General features: G+C 40.0%; 1 non-coding gene across 1 annotated transcript; it reads right to left on the reverse strand.

The window, feature by feature from the left end:
* Window positions 1-12,184: 12,184 nt before the first annotated feature.
* Window positions 12,185-12,291, reverse strand: LOC127124532 (small nucleolar RNA R71). The gene has a single exon (XR_007804012.1). It is a non-coding gene; the product is annotated as a small nucleolar RNA R71 (small nucleolar RNA).
* Between the last annotated feature and the right edge of the window lie 246 nt (window positions 12,292-12,537).

Consider the following 12,537-nt stretch of genomic DNA (forward strand, 5'->3'; position numbering starts at 1 on the left):
CTAATTAAAAACACAAACCAAACTTATGAGTTACTAGCAAACCAAATGGGGAAAATAGCTGCTTTCTTTGACCAACTCCTTAAATATCCAATGTGGGGCAGGCAGAAATGCCTGAAAATGGGTTGGTTCAGGAAAATGTAAGCCAGAATTAGGGGCCTCACCAGACATGATCCCAAATAGGGAAGAAGTGGAATATGTGGCTCAAGCCAACCCTAGACCCCTGATGGTTCATAGGAACCAGGATGCGGAGCAAGTCCTTCGAAATGTTCACCAGAACAATTTTGTGGGGCATAATAACATAACAATTGTAGTCGAACAAATTTTGGCCCAGAGTGGACTCGATGTGGCCTTCACAGGCCTAACTTCGTTTCCCTTTTGTCAGAATATGTTCAACAAACAGATTGGCCCAAGGGTTGGAAAGTATCCAAGTTCACTACGTCCATTGACGACACGAGTGAGTCGACGATCGAACATGTCGCCAGGTACCAAACTTAAGCAGGCGACATAAAAAACAATGATAATTTAAAGATAAAATATTTTCCAAATTCTCTTATAAAGAACGCCTTCACTTGGTTCACTACATTATCTCCACACTTTGTCCAAACCTGGATTCAGTTAAAGAGGTTGTTCCATGAACAATTTAACATGATCCAGTCGAAAAAAAGTCTGAAAAGTTAGCTAGTATTAGGAAATAATCCCTGATTCCATCGATGATTACCTTAACAGGTTTTGACTTCTTAGAGCAAGGTGCGTTACTCAAGTCCCAGAACACGAACTGGTCGACATGACTGCTAGGGACCTAGACTACTCAATTAGGAAGAAGTTAAACATTCAGTACCTTAGGGATATGGCGCAATTGACAGATAGGGTTCTCCAAGTCGTACACTTGAAAGTTTAAAATGCCAAAATGAGTAAATACTAGAAAAAGGAGAAAGTCACTAAATTGAGGTAGACGATTATTTGTCTGATAGAAGCGACAAGTATCTCAAAGAAAGCGGGGTGAACATGGATGAGCTTAAGCCTAAGCCTTCATATGTATGTAAATCGTTGAATCCATTGAATGGGAAGAATCTCGTTGAGCCCAGCAAGAACGAAAAATTTATCGCTAAAACTTACACTCTCGACATAACAAAATGCAACGAAATATTTGATTTGTTAGTTACAGATGGACAAACCATAGTTCCTCGAGGCTTAAAAACACCTTATCTAGAACAAAGAAAAAAGAGAGGTTTTTATAAGTACCACAATTTTTGGGTCATAAAATGTCTCAATGTGTTCTTTTTCAGGGATCTGGTTCAGAAAGCTTTGAACGACAGCAGGCTCTGATAACACTGAAACACACTGCATATTTGACTCGGATTGCACATGCTTATTAGGTTTTTATTTTCATTTTCTTGTGTTATGTTTTCCTTTTGTCCTATTTTCAGATATTTTTCCCTACAGGAGCTTTTTATGGAGAAACGAAGCCAAACGAGCAAGAAATCGAAGTTTTTGTGGAAATTTGTTCACATGGCGTCCAGCATGGCGGCCGCCAAGGAGGGTGCCATGACGTGTGAGCTGTCAACCGGTGATAACTGCCATGTTTCCTATGATCTTTCCATGTTTTACACACGGAGGGTGTAACACCCCGATAATAATATGTATTTATTTAAATTAAATTAATAATATGTTTATTAATTTAATTAGAATATTTGAATTATTATTATTATTTTGGAATAATAATTATTGGGATAATTATTTATTGGAATAATATATAAGTTGGAATTTAGAAAAATCCCATTTTTGGTAAAAAGGTTAATTTCACGTGAAAAGGGAAAAGAGGCGGAAAGGGCAAAAAGCAAAAGAACGAAGGTTGAAGGAAAGGAAAGCTTGGAGCTCAGAGACTGCCGGATTAACTCAGGTAAGGGGGGTTTATCATCGGTTAACGGGTATTATATGATAATATGTCATGGGTAGTGATAGACCATTGTTTTACCTCTGATTAGATTGTTGTATGCTGGAAATCTGAATTTTTGGGATGAACGAAATTGGGTGATAATCGAAAGAAATTCGTAGGAATTGTATGTGATAATGTTAGGAGTTGTGAAATAGAATAGGGAATGATTCGGGTTAGATGATATGAGTGATTTCTGAGTAAATGTGGACTGTGGAAGGTTAGATCGAATAGAACTCGTAGCAGGAAAAACCATAGCAGATCTGGAAATCTGGCTTCTGGTCATACGCGTATGGCACTAGGCAATACGCGTATGAGATGTTGGTACGCGTATGGGGGGAAGCCTTACGCGTATGGGAGAAAAAGATGATATTTTGAACGTAAATTGGTCTCTGTTGGTACGCGTAATGGGAAGTTGTTACGCGTAGCGTACGCGTATGGGATAGGTGGTACGCGTATGAGTTGGGCGAGGAAATGCGCAATACGCGTATGAGAGTGGGCAATACGCGTATGGAGTTGGCCAGGTTTGGGCAATACGCGTATGGCATGGACAGTACGCGTATGGGCAGAGTTGGGATTTTCCTGAACTGTTGTTGTGCAGTTTTTGGTTGTTTAGGCGGAGTGATGTACTTAGCTGAGATATGATGTTGTAGGGATCAATTCCCGTTGTTTTGAGTGGTATAGGTATTAGTAGAGTGTGCTAATACTGTGTTTGATTATGTGGCATGATATGATATGCTTTTGTGATTAATTATGTTGATACTGTGTGATGGTATACATGATGATGTGAATGTATGCATGTGTGAATAGACTGGATTATGGCTTAGAGTGTGAGCATGTGTCTATTCTTGATTATTGTTGATGTTGCATTGCTAGGTGATTAGCATGCATGTTGTGGCCCATTTGGGGTGGTAGCTAATTCCCATGGTGAGGAATTAGTGAGTAAATCATTTTGATTGTTGTTGTTGATGTTGCATGCTAGGTGATTAGCGTGCATTTCATGGCCCATTTGGGGTGGTAGCTAATTCCCATGGTGAGGAATTAGTGAGTGAGTCACTATGTCTCAAATGAGTGGGACTAGTGAGCTTGGTAGCCGTGCCTGGATTTGGACGGTGAGGTTGAACTATATGTTCACAACATAGTCGGTACCGCATGCATAGAGTCTCATTGCATAATGAATGTATGGCATATAATATGAATGGATGTATTCCAGTATTATATGTGTGTTGTATGTTGTGTTGTTAATGTTGAATGTGATTGAGATTTTACCGTTGAGTATGATGCTTGAATGGATATTGCTGTTGCTGAATGCGTAGTCTGATTAGGGTGAATTAATGTGTTAATTACTTGGCATTACATGTTGTTCTATAATGCTTATTATATTGATTGAGGAACTCACCCTTACGCCTATTTTTCAGGTAACGAGAAATGAGTTGAGTAGAAGCTAATGCTTGGAGTCTAGAGTAGTTCTTATGGGTCATGCTCTGATAGATGTAACATCGGGAGGGGATGTTTTAATTAAATTGATATTGGTTGTTGAATGATTTACATGTATTGTGTTACATGTTTTACATTGAGTTGAATTTTGTTCCGCTGCGAATTATGCAAAGAACCTTATTTTGATTAAATAAATGAGCATGACAGGATATTTTAATGATTTTTGTGAAATGATTGTGTGACACCCTTCGGGGCATAATTACTCTAATGAATATATTGTTATTTTAATTATAATAATTTGGGGTATTTAGAAGGGTGTTACATTAGTGGTATCAGAGCATAGTCGGTCGTGTCGAGTCGTAGTTATTCTGTTTCCCCTGTACGGGATAGGTGTTGTGTAACCCTATCAGTACTTATTCGTTTAGCTTGTTTGGGTTTTCAGAATAGAGATGGCTGGAAGAGGTAGAGATGATGCTGCGATTGCTGAGGCTCTGGGTATGCTAGCTGGAGTACTTGGAGGAAATCCGAATGTTATGGGAATGGGAGCTGCTCGTCAGTTGAGTGAGTTCCAGAAGAACAATCCTCCAATGTTCAAGGGAGCATACGATCCAGATGGCGCTCAGAAGTGGTTGAAGGAGATAGAGAGAATCTTCAGAGTAACTGAGTGTGCTGATAACCAGAAGGTCAGGTTCGGTACACATATGCTGTCAGAGGAAGCTGATGATTGGTGGGTTGCTACCCGCACTGAGTTGGAAACTGCTGGAGATGCTGAGATTTCTTGGGCTGTGTTCAGAGAGAGATTTCTGAGGAAGTATTTTCCCGAGGATGTCAGAGGAAAGAAGGAGATAGAGTTCTTGGAATTGAAGCAGGGTAACCGGTCTGTTACGGAGTATGCTGCTAAGTTCACAGAGCTGTCGAAGTATTATACTCCCTATGCTGAGGCTGCTGGGGAATTTTCAAAGTGTGTGAAGTTTGAGAACGGGTTGCGTCCCGAGATCAAGCAGGCTATTGGATATCAAAGGATTAGAGTGTTTTCTGATTTGGTTGACTGTTGCAGGATTTTTGAACAGGATTCCAAAGCCAGAGCAGAGAGCTATCAGCAGAGGGTTGATAGGAAGGGTAAGAATCAGGTTGATCGTGGGAAACCGTATGCAGCTGGCAAAGGTTTCCAGAGGCAGAGTGGGATGAAGAGGCCTGGTGGGGGAGATTCTAGTGCTCCTGCTAAGTGTTACAGATGTGGTCAGGCTGGACATCGTATCCATGAGTGTACCAGTAATGAGAAGAAGTGTTTCAAATGTGGAAAAGGTGGTCATTTGGCTGCGGATTGCCGATTGAAGACTGTGACTTGCTTCAACTGTGGAGAGGTGGGTCATATCAGTCCACAGTGCCCTAAGCCGAAGAAAGAGAATCAGTCGGGAGGCAAGGTTTTTGCTTTATCAGGTTCTGAGGCTTTTGCAGATGATCGTTTGATCCGAGGTACGTGTTATATTAATGGCTTTCCTCTTATAGCTATTATTGACACAGGTGCGACTCATTCTTTTATATCGTTGGATTGTGCTGTGAAACTTAAGTTAGAGATATCTGAGATGCTTGGTAGTATGGTGATTGATACTCCTGCGAAGGGTTCAGTGACTACTACTTCTGTTTGTCTGAGTTGCCCTTTGAGTATTTTTGGTAGGGATTTTGGGATAGACCTTGTGTGTCTTCCATTAGTGCAGATTGATGTTATTCTGGGTATGAACTGGTTGGTGTTTAACCGAGTCTATATCAACTGTTTTGATAAGACTGTGATATTCCCTGAGATTGAGGAAGGAAAGAGTTTGTTTCTATCAGCAAGGCAAGTGAATGAGGAAGTAGCAGATGGGGCAGAGTTGTTTATGCTGTTAGCGACTTTGGAGGCTAAAGATAAACTGGTGATTGGCGATCTAGCTGTGGTGTGTGATTTCCCTGATGTGTTTCCGGAAGAAGTGAATGAATTACCGCCAGAGCGTGAAGTTGAGTTCTCGATTGATTTGGTACCTGGTACTAGACCGATATCGATGGCTCCGTACCGTATGTCTGCTGTTGAGCTAGCTGAATTGAAGAGTCAGTTGGAAGATTTGTTGGATAAGAAATTTATTCGTCCGAGTGTGTCACCGTGGGGTGCACCAGTGCTATTGGTTAAGAAGAAGGAAGGTACTATGAGGTTGTGTGTGGACTACAGGCAATTGAATAAAGTGACGATCAAGAATCGGTATCCTTTACCGAGGATTGATGATTTGATGGATCAATTGGTTGGTGCTAGTGTGTTCAGCAAGATAGACTTGAGATCTGGGTATCATCAGATACGTGTGAAAACTGAAGATATTCAGAAGACTGCTTTCAGAACGAGGTATGGACATTATGAGTATTCTGTAATGCCTTTTGGTGTGACTAATGCGCCTGGAGTATTCATGGAGTATATGAATAGGATTTTCCATCCGTACCTAGACAAGTTTGTTGTGGTGTTTATCGATGACATTTTGGTGTATTCGAAATCTGAAGAAGAGCATGTTGAGCATTTGAGAGTGGTTTTGGGGGTTCTACGAGAAAAGAAGCTATTTGCTAAACTATCTAAGTGTGAATTTTGGTTAGAAGAAGTTAGTTTTCTTGGTCATGTGATTTCAAGAGGTGGCGTGGCTGTTGATCCTTCTAAGATAGAAGCGGTATCTAAGTGGGAAGCTCCGAAGTCAGTTTCTGAGATAAGGAGTTTCCTTGGACTTGCAGGTTACTATAGGAAATTTATTGAGGGATTTTCTAAGTTGGCGTTACCGTTGACGATGTTGACCAGAAAGGGGCAAGCGTTTGTTTGGGACTCAAAATGTGAAGAAGGTTTCCAAGAGTTAAAGAGAAGGTTAACTACTGCTCCTATTCTGATATTACCGAGTTCGTCGGAACCATTTGAGGTTTATTGTGATGCTTCATTGTTGGGTTTAGGTGGTGTGTTGATGCAGAATAAGCAGGTTATAGCTTATGCTTCGAGACAACTAAGGGTTCATGAGAGGAACTATCCGACACATGATTTAGAGTTGGCAGCCGTGGTATTTGTTCTGAAGTTGTGGAGGCATTATTTGTATGGGTCAAGATTTGAAGTTTTCAGTGACCATAAGAGTTTAAAGTATTTGTTTGATCAGAAAGAGCTGAATATGAGACAGAGGAGATGGTTAGAATTTCTGAAAGATTATGATTTTGGTTTGAATTACCATCCGGGTAAAGCAAACGTGGTGGCTGATGCATTGAGTCGGAAATCATTGCATATGTCTATGTTAATGGTTAAGGAATTGGACTTAATTGAGCAGTTTAGAGACTTGAGTTTGGTGTGTGAGAGTACTCACAATAGTGTTAAACTGGGAATGTTGAAGTTAACAAGTGGTATTTTGGATGAGATCAGAAAGGGTCAGAAATCCGATGCACTTTTGGTTGATAAGCTGACTTTAGTGAATCAAGGTCAGGGTGGTGAATTCCGAGTTGATGAGAATGGTGTTTTGAGATTTGGTGACCGGGTGTGTATTCCGGATGTTGCCGAGCTTAAGAAGAGTATTCTTGAAGAAGGACACCGTAGTGGCTTGAGTATTCATCCTGGAGCTACGAAGATGTATCATGATTTGAAAAGGTTATTTTGGTGGCCGGGAATGAAAAGAGAAATTGCAAGTTTTGTGTATTCCTGTTTGACTTGTCAGAAGTCGAAGATTGAGCATCAGAAGCCGTCTGGGCTAATGCAACCGTTGGCTATTCCAGAGTGGAAGTGGGATAGTATCAGTATGGATTTTGTTTCTGGTTTACCGAGGATAAGTAAGAATTTTGAGGCTATTTGGGTGATTGTTGATAGATTGACGAAGTCGGCTCATTTCATTCCGATCAGAATGGATTATCCGTTAGAGAGGCTAGCCGAGTTGTATATTGAGAAGATTGTAAGTTTGCATGGTATTCCGTCGAGTATTGTTTCGGACAGAGATCCTAGATTTACATCAAAGTTCTGGGAAGGTTTGCAGAGGGCTTTGGGAACTAAGCTGAGATTGAGTTCTGCATATCATCCGCAGACTGATGGTCAGACTGAGAGGACGATTCAGTCGTTAGAGGATCTTTTGAGGGCTTGTGTTTTGGAGAAGGGAGGTGCTTGGGACGGTTATTTGCCTTTGATTGAGTTTACCTACAACAATAGTTTTCATTCGAGCATTGGTATGGCACCGTTTGAAGCTTTGTATGGTAGGAGATGTCGGACACCTTTATGTTGGTATGAGTCCGGTGAGAGTGCTGTAGTTGGACCGGAGATTGTTCAACAAACTACGGAAAAGATTAAGATGATTCAGGAGAAGATGAGGATTGCTCAGAGTCGTCAGAAAAGTTATCATGACAAGAGAAGGAAGTCACTTGAGTTTCAAGAGGGAGACCATGTGTTTCTTCGTGTTACTCCGATAACTGGTGTTGGTCGAGCTTTGAAGTCGAAGAAGTTGACACCTCGATTTATTGGTCCTTATCAGATTTTGGAGAGGATAGGAGAGGTAGCCTATCGTATCGCTTTACCGCCGTCGCTTGCGAATTTGCATGAGGTTTTCCATGTGTCTCAGTTGAGGAGATACATTCATGATCCGTCGCATGTAGTCCAAGTAGATGATGTACAGTTGAGAGATAACCTGACTGTTGAAACATCACCTATGAGGATCGAGGATCGAGAGTTGAAGCAGTTGCGGGGTAAAGAGATTGCCTTGGTGAAGGTAGCTTGGGGAGGGCCAGCAGGTGGCAATGTGACTTGGGAACTCGAGAGTCAGATGAAGGAGTCTTATCCGGAGTTGTTCGCTTGAGGTATGTTTTCGAGGACGAAAACTCTTTTAGTGGGGGAGAGTTGTAACACCCCGATAATAATATGTATTTATTTAAATTAAATTAATAATATGTTTATTAATTTAATTAGAATATTTGAATTATTATTATTATTTTGGAATAATAATTATTGGGATAATTATTTATTGGAATAATATATAAGTTGGAATTTAGAAAAATCCCATTTTTGGTAAAAAGGTTAATTTCACGTGAAAAGGGAAAAGAGGCGGAAAGGGCAAAAAGCAAAAGAACGAAGGTTGAAGGAAAGGAAAGCTTGGAGCTCAGAGACTGCCGGATTAACTCAGGTAAGGGGGGTTTATCATCGGTTAACGGGTATTATATGATAATATGTCATGGGTAGTGATAGACCATTGTTTTACCTCTGATTAGATTGTTGTATGCTGGAAATCTGAATTTTTGGGATGAACGAAATTGGGTGATAATCGAAAGAAATTCGTAGGAATTGTATGTGATAATGTTAGGAGTTGTGAAATAGAATAGGGAATGATTCGGGTTAGATGATATGAGTGATTTCTGAGTAAATGTGGACTGTGGAAGGTTAGATCGAATAGAACTCGTAGCAGGAAAAACCATAGCAGATCTGGAAATCTGGCTTCTGGTCATACGCGTATGGCACTAGGCAATACGCGTATGAGATGTTGGTACGCGTATGGGGGGAAGCCTTACGCGTATGGGAGAAAAAGATGATATTTTGAACGTAAATTGGTCTCTGTTGGTACGCGTAATGGGAAGTTGTTACGCGTAGCGTACGCGTATGGGATAGGTGGTACGCGTATGAGTTGGGCGAGGAAATGCGCAATACGCGTATGAGAGTGGGCAATACGCGTATGGAGTTGGCCAGGTTTGGGCAATACGCGTATGGCATGGACAGTACGCGTATGGGCAGAGTTGGGATTTTCCTGAACTGTTGTTGTGCAGTTTTTGGTTGTTTAGGCGGAGTGATGTACTTAGCTGAGATATGATGTTGTAGGGATCAATTCCCGTTGTTTTGAGTGGTATAGGTATTAGTAGAGTGTGCTAATACTGTGTTTGATTATGTGGCATGATATGATATGCTTTTGTGATTAATTATGTTGATACTGTGTGATGGTATACATGATGATGTGAATGTATGCATGTGTGAATAGACTGGATTATGGCTTAGAGTGTGAGCATGTGTCTATTCTTGATTATTGTTGATGTTGCATTGCTAGGTGATTAGCATGCATGTTGTGGCCCATTTGGGGTGGTAGCTAATTCCCATGGTGAGGAATTAGTGAGTAAATCATTTTGATTGTTGTTGTTGATGTTGCATGCTAGGTGATTAGCGTGCATTTCATGGCCCATTTGGGGTGGTAGCTAATTCCCATGGTGAGGAATTAGTGAGTGAGTCACTATGTCTCAAATGAGTGGGACTAGTGAGCTTGGTAGCCGTGCCTGGATTTGGACGGTGAGGTTGAACTATATGTTCACAACATAGTCGGTACCGCATGCATAGAGTCTCATTGCATAATGAATGTATGGCATATAATATGAATGGATGTATTCCAGTATTATATGTGTGTTGTATGTTGTGTTGTTAATGTTGAATGTGATTGAGATTTTACCGTTGAGTATGATGCTTGAATGGATATTGCTGTTGCTGAATGCGTAGTCTGATTAGGGTGAATTAATGTGTTAATTACTTGGCATTACATGTTGTTCTATAATGCTTATTATATTGATTGAGGAACTCACCCTTACGCCTATTTTTCAGGTAACGAGAAATGAGTTGAGTAGAAGCTAATGCTTGGAGTCTAGAGTAGTTCTTATGGGTCATGCTCTGATAGATGTAACATCGGGAGGGGATGTTTTAATTAAATTGATATTGGTTGTTGAATGATTTACATGTATTGTGTTACATGTTTTACATTGAGTTGAATTTTGTTCCGCTGCGAATTATGCAAAGAACCTTATTTTGATTAAATAAATGAGCATGACAGGATATTTTAATGATTTTTGTGAAATGATTGTGTGACACCCTTCGGGGCATAATTACTCTGATGAATATATTGTTATTTTAATTATAATAATTTGGGGTATTTAGAAGGGTGTTACAGAGGGCGCCTTGGTGGGGATGGCGGGCGCCACCTTTGTTGGCACGACCCCACTAAGGGAAGTTGGAGGACATTTCTGTCTTTGATTAGATTTTTAGAACTTCTATAAATAGGCGTTTTCACCTCACGAAAAGGCATCCACCTTAGTTCACAACACTAAGCCTAAAGTTCACCATTGCAAAAGCGATAATCCTTCACATCGGGGGGTTATCGCACTTGAGTTGTAGTTAGGTTGGAGCACTGTACAAACAACTTGCCGCCATTTTACTTTCCAGTCAAGTTTTCTTTTCAAGTGTACTAGATTAAAGTCTCCGATTTGGAGCAGGTTTCTTATTCAAGTTATTCGCATTTACGTTTTATTTATCTTGCATGCTTTACTTTATTTATTTTCCTATCTCGCTTTTACATACTCGCTTATTTAACTTGCACATTTTATTTACTCGCCCTTTTTAAACATGATTAATTCTGCTATGTTGTTTCCTATTTTTATGTCTGGCTAAATCTTTAAAGGTTAGGCTGTAAGGATCATCATTAAGATGATACTCCACTATTTGTATCTGTAGAAATGCTTTAGGGGATGTTTTGATTTTGACACAAGTTTTCAGTGCTTATTTTATTCGGTAACTACGAAAGTAGAGCTGAAGTATAGTTGGGTAAGATCGAAAGTCGTCCAACTCTTAAAGATAAACTTGGTTAGTTTTAACTAGTTAAAAGTAGCGAAAGCATTTTGTCCGGTTAATTGGGAATTCTTAACACTATTAGAAAATGATTTTGAAACTATTTTCGGACGCGTTTGTAGGTTTAAAATCCGGATCCTTGAGCAAAAGTCATGGATCCCTTTTAAGTTAAACTTTACAAATCAAAATCACTTTTTAACTAAGTCAAGGATATAATTTCTTAAAAATATGTTTACTACTTTAACGCGACAAGCACCCTTCATCTGTGACAATGGAGGGCATTAATTAGAGAGTAAACTCGGTTCTGAATATGCGAAAGCGACAGTTCCTGTTAAGTTGATTCTTCTCTAAGTAGAAAATATTGCCTCATAAGTAGATCTGTTTAGAAACAATTGGATTATTTCCTAACTGATGTGAGTGACATCTGAGCCTGCATTTTATCTGAATTTATTTACTTCGTCATTTTCACTTCAGTGTACTTGAACCTACTTATTTGACTACCTTAGATAAGCACCGTAACAATAGAAATCGGTAGATTGACAATTTGGTATCTGTGGGAACGATAATATTTTGTATTACTTTGATGTGTTCCGTATACTTATGGAAAGCATATTGCACAACACCCATCATGTTTTTGGCGCCGTTGTCGGGGACCAATTACGTCAAATTTCCGTACCTTATTGTTACACTGTCTAGACTAAGGCCCTATTAGCCGATAAATGCGAAAAACTCGCAGTACCAGAAGTTTAGAAGATCCAATAGCTGAACCGGAGTGATACGCTCATGCACGTTGTTTTCTCCAAAGAATTAGGAGAGTAATGGCCGAAGATCATAACCGAAGACCACTTAAGGAATTTGCCCAACCTTCTAACGAAGAAACTAGTTCTAATATAGATAACCCAGCTATTCCTGCTAATAATTTCAAATTAAAACCCTCATTATTACAACAAGTACAACAAAATCAATGCGCGGGTCTCGCTACAAAGAACCCAAATCAACATTTAAAAGTTTTTATCCACCTAGCTGATATATTCAAGACCAATAGTGCTTCATCTGAGGTAATTTGTCTAAGACTATTCCCATTTTCCCTCAGAGATAGAGAACGGTCTTGGTTAGATTTCCTTCTAGATAACTCAATAACTACTTGGGAAGACCTCATGAGAGTGTTCCTTTCAAGATATTTTCCCCCAAGTAAGATCGTTGTCCTTCGAAACCAAATAACCTGATTCACTCAAAATCAGGGTGAGTCACTTTTTGAAGCTTGGGAAAGATATAAAGAACGACTAAGAGCTTGTCCACACCATGGCCTAGAACAATGGCTGATTATTCACACCTTCTATAATGGACTTCACTATAACACAAAGATGTCCATCGACGCTACCGCCGATGGTGCTCTGATGAACGAACCTTACCCCGACGCTTGCACTCTCATCGGAGATATGGCACAAAACCATTACCAATGGGAGTCAGAACGAGCATCAATGGAGAAAAGTGAGACCAAAGGAGGAATACACGAGGTCAATTGTAATGGACATGATGAAAGTTAAAATGGACT

The sequence above is a fragment of the Lathyrus oleraceus genome, chromosome 2 (genome assembly GCF_024323335.1).
Source record: "Lathyrus oleraceus cultivar Zhongwan6 chromosome 2, CAAS_Psat_ZW6_1.0, whole genome shotgun sequence".
NCBI lineage: Eukaryota > Viridiplantae > Streptophyta > Magnoliopsida > Fabales > Fabaceae > Lathyrus > Lathyrus oleraceus.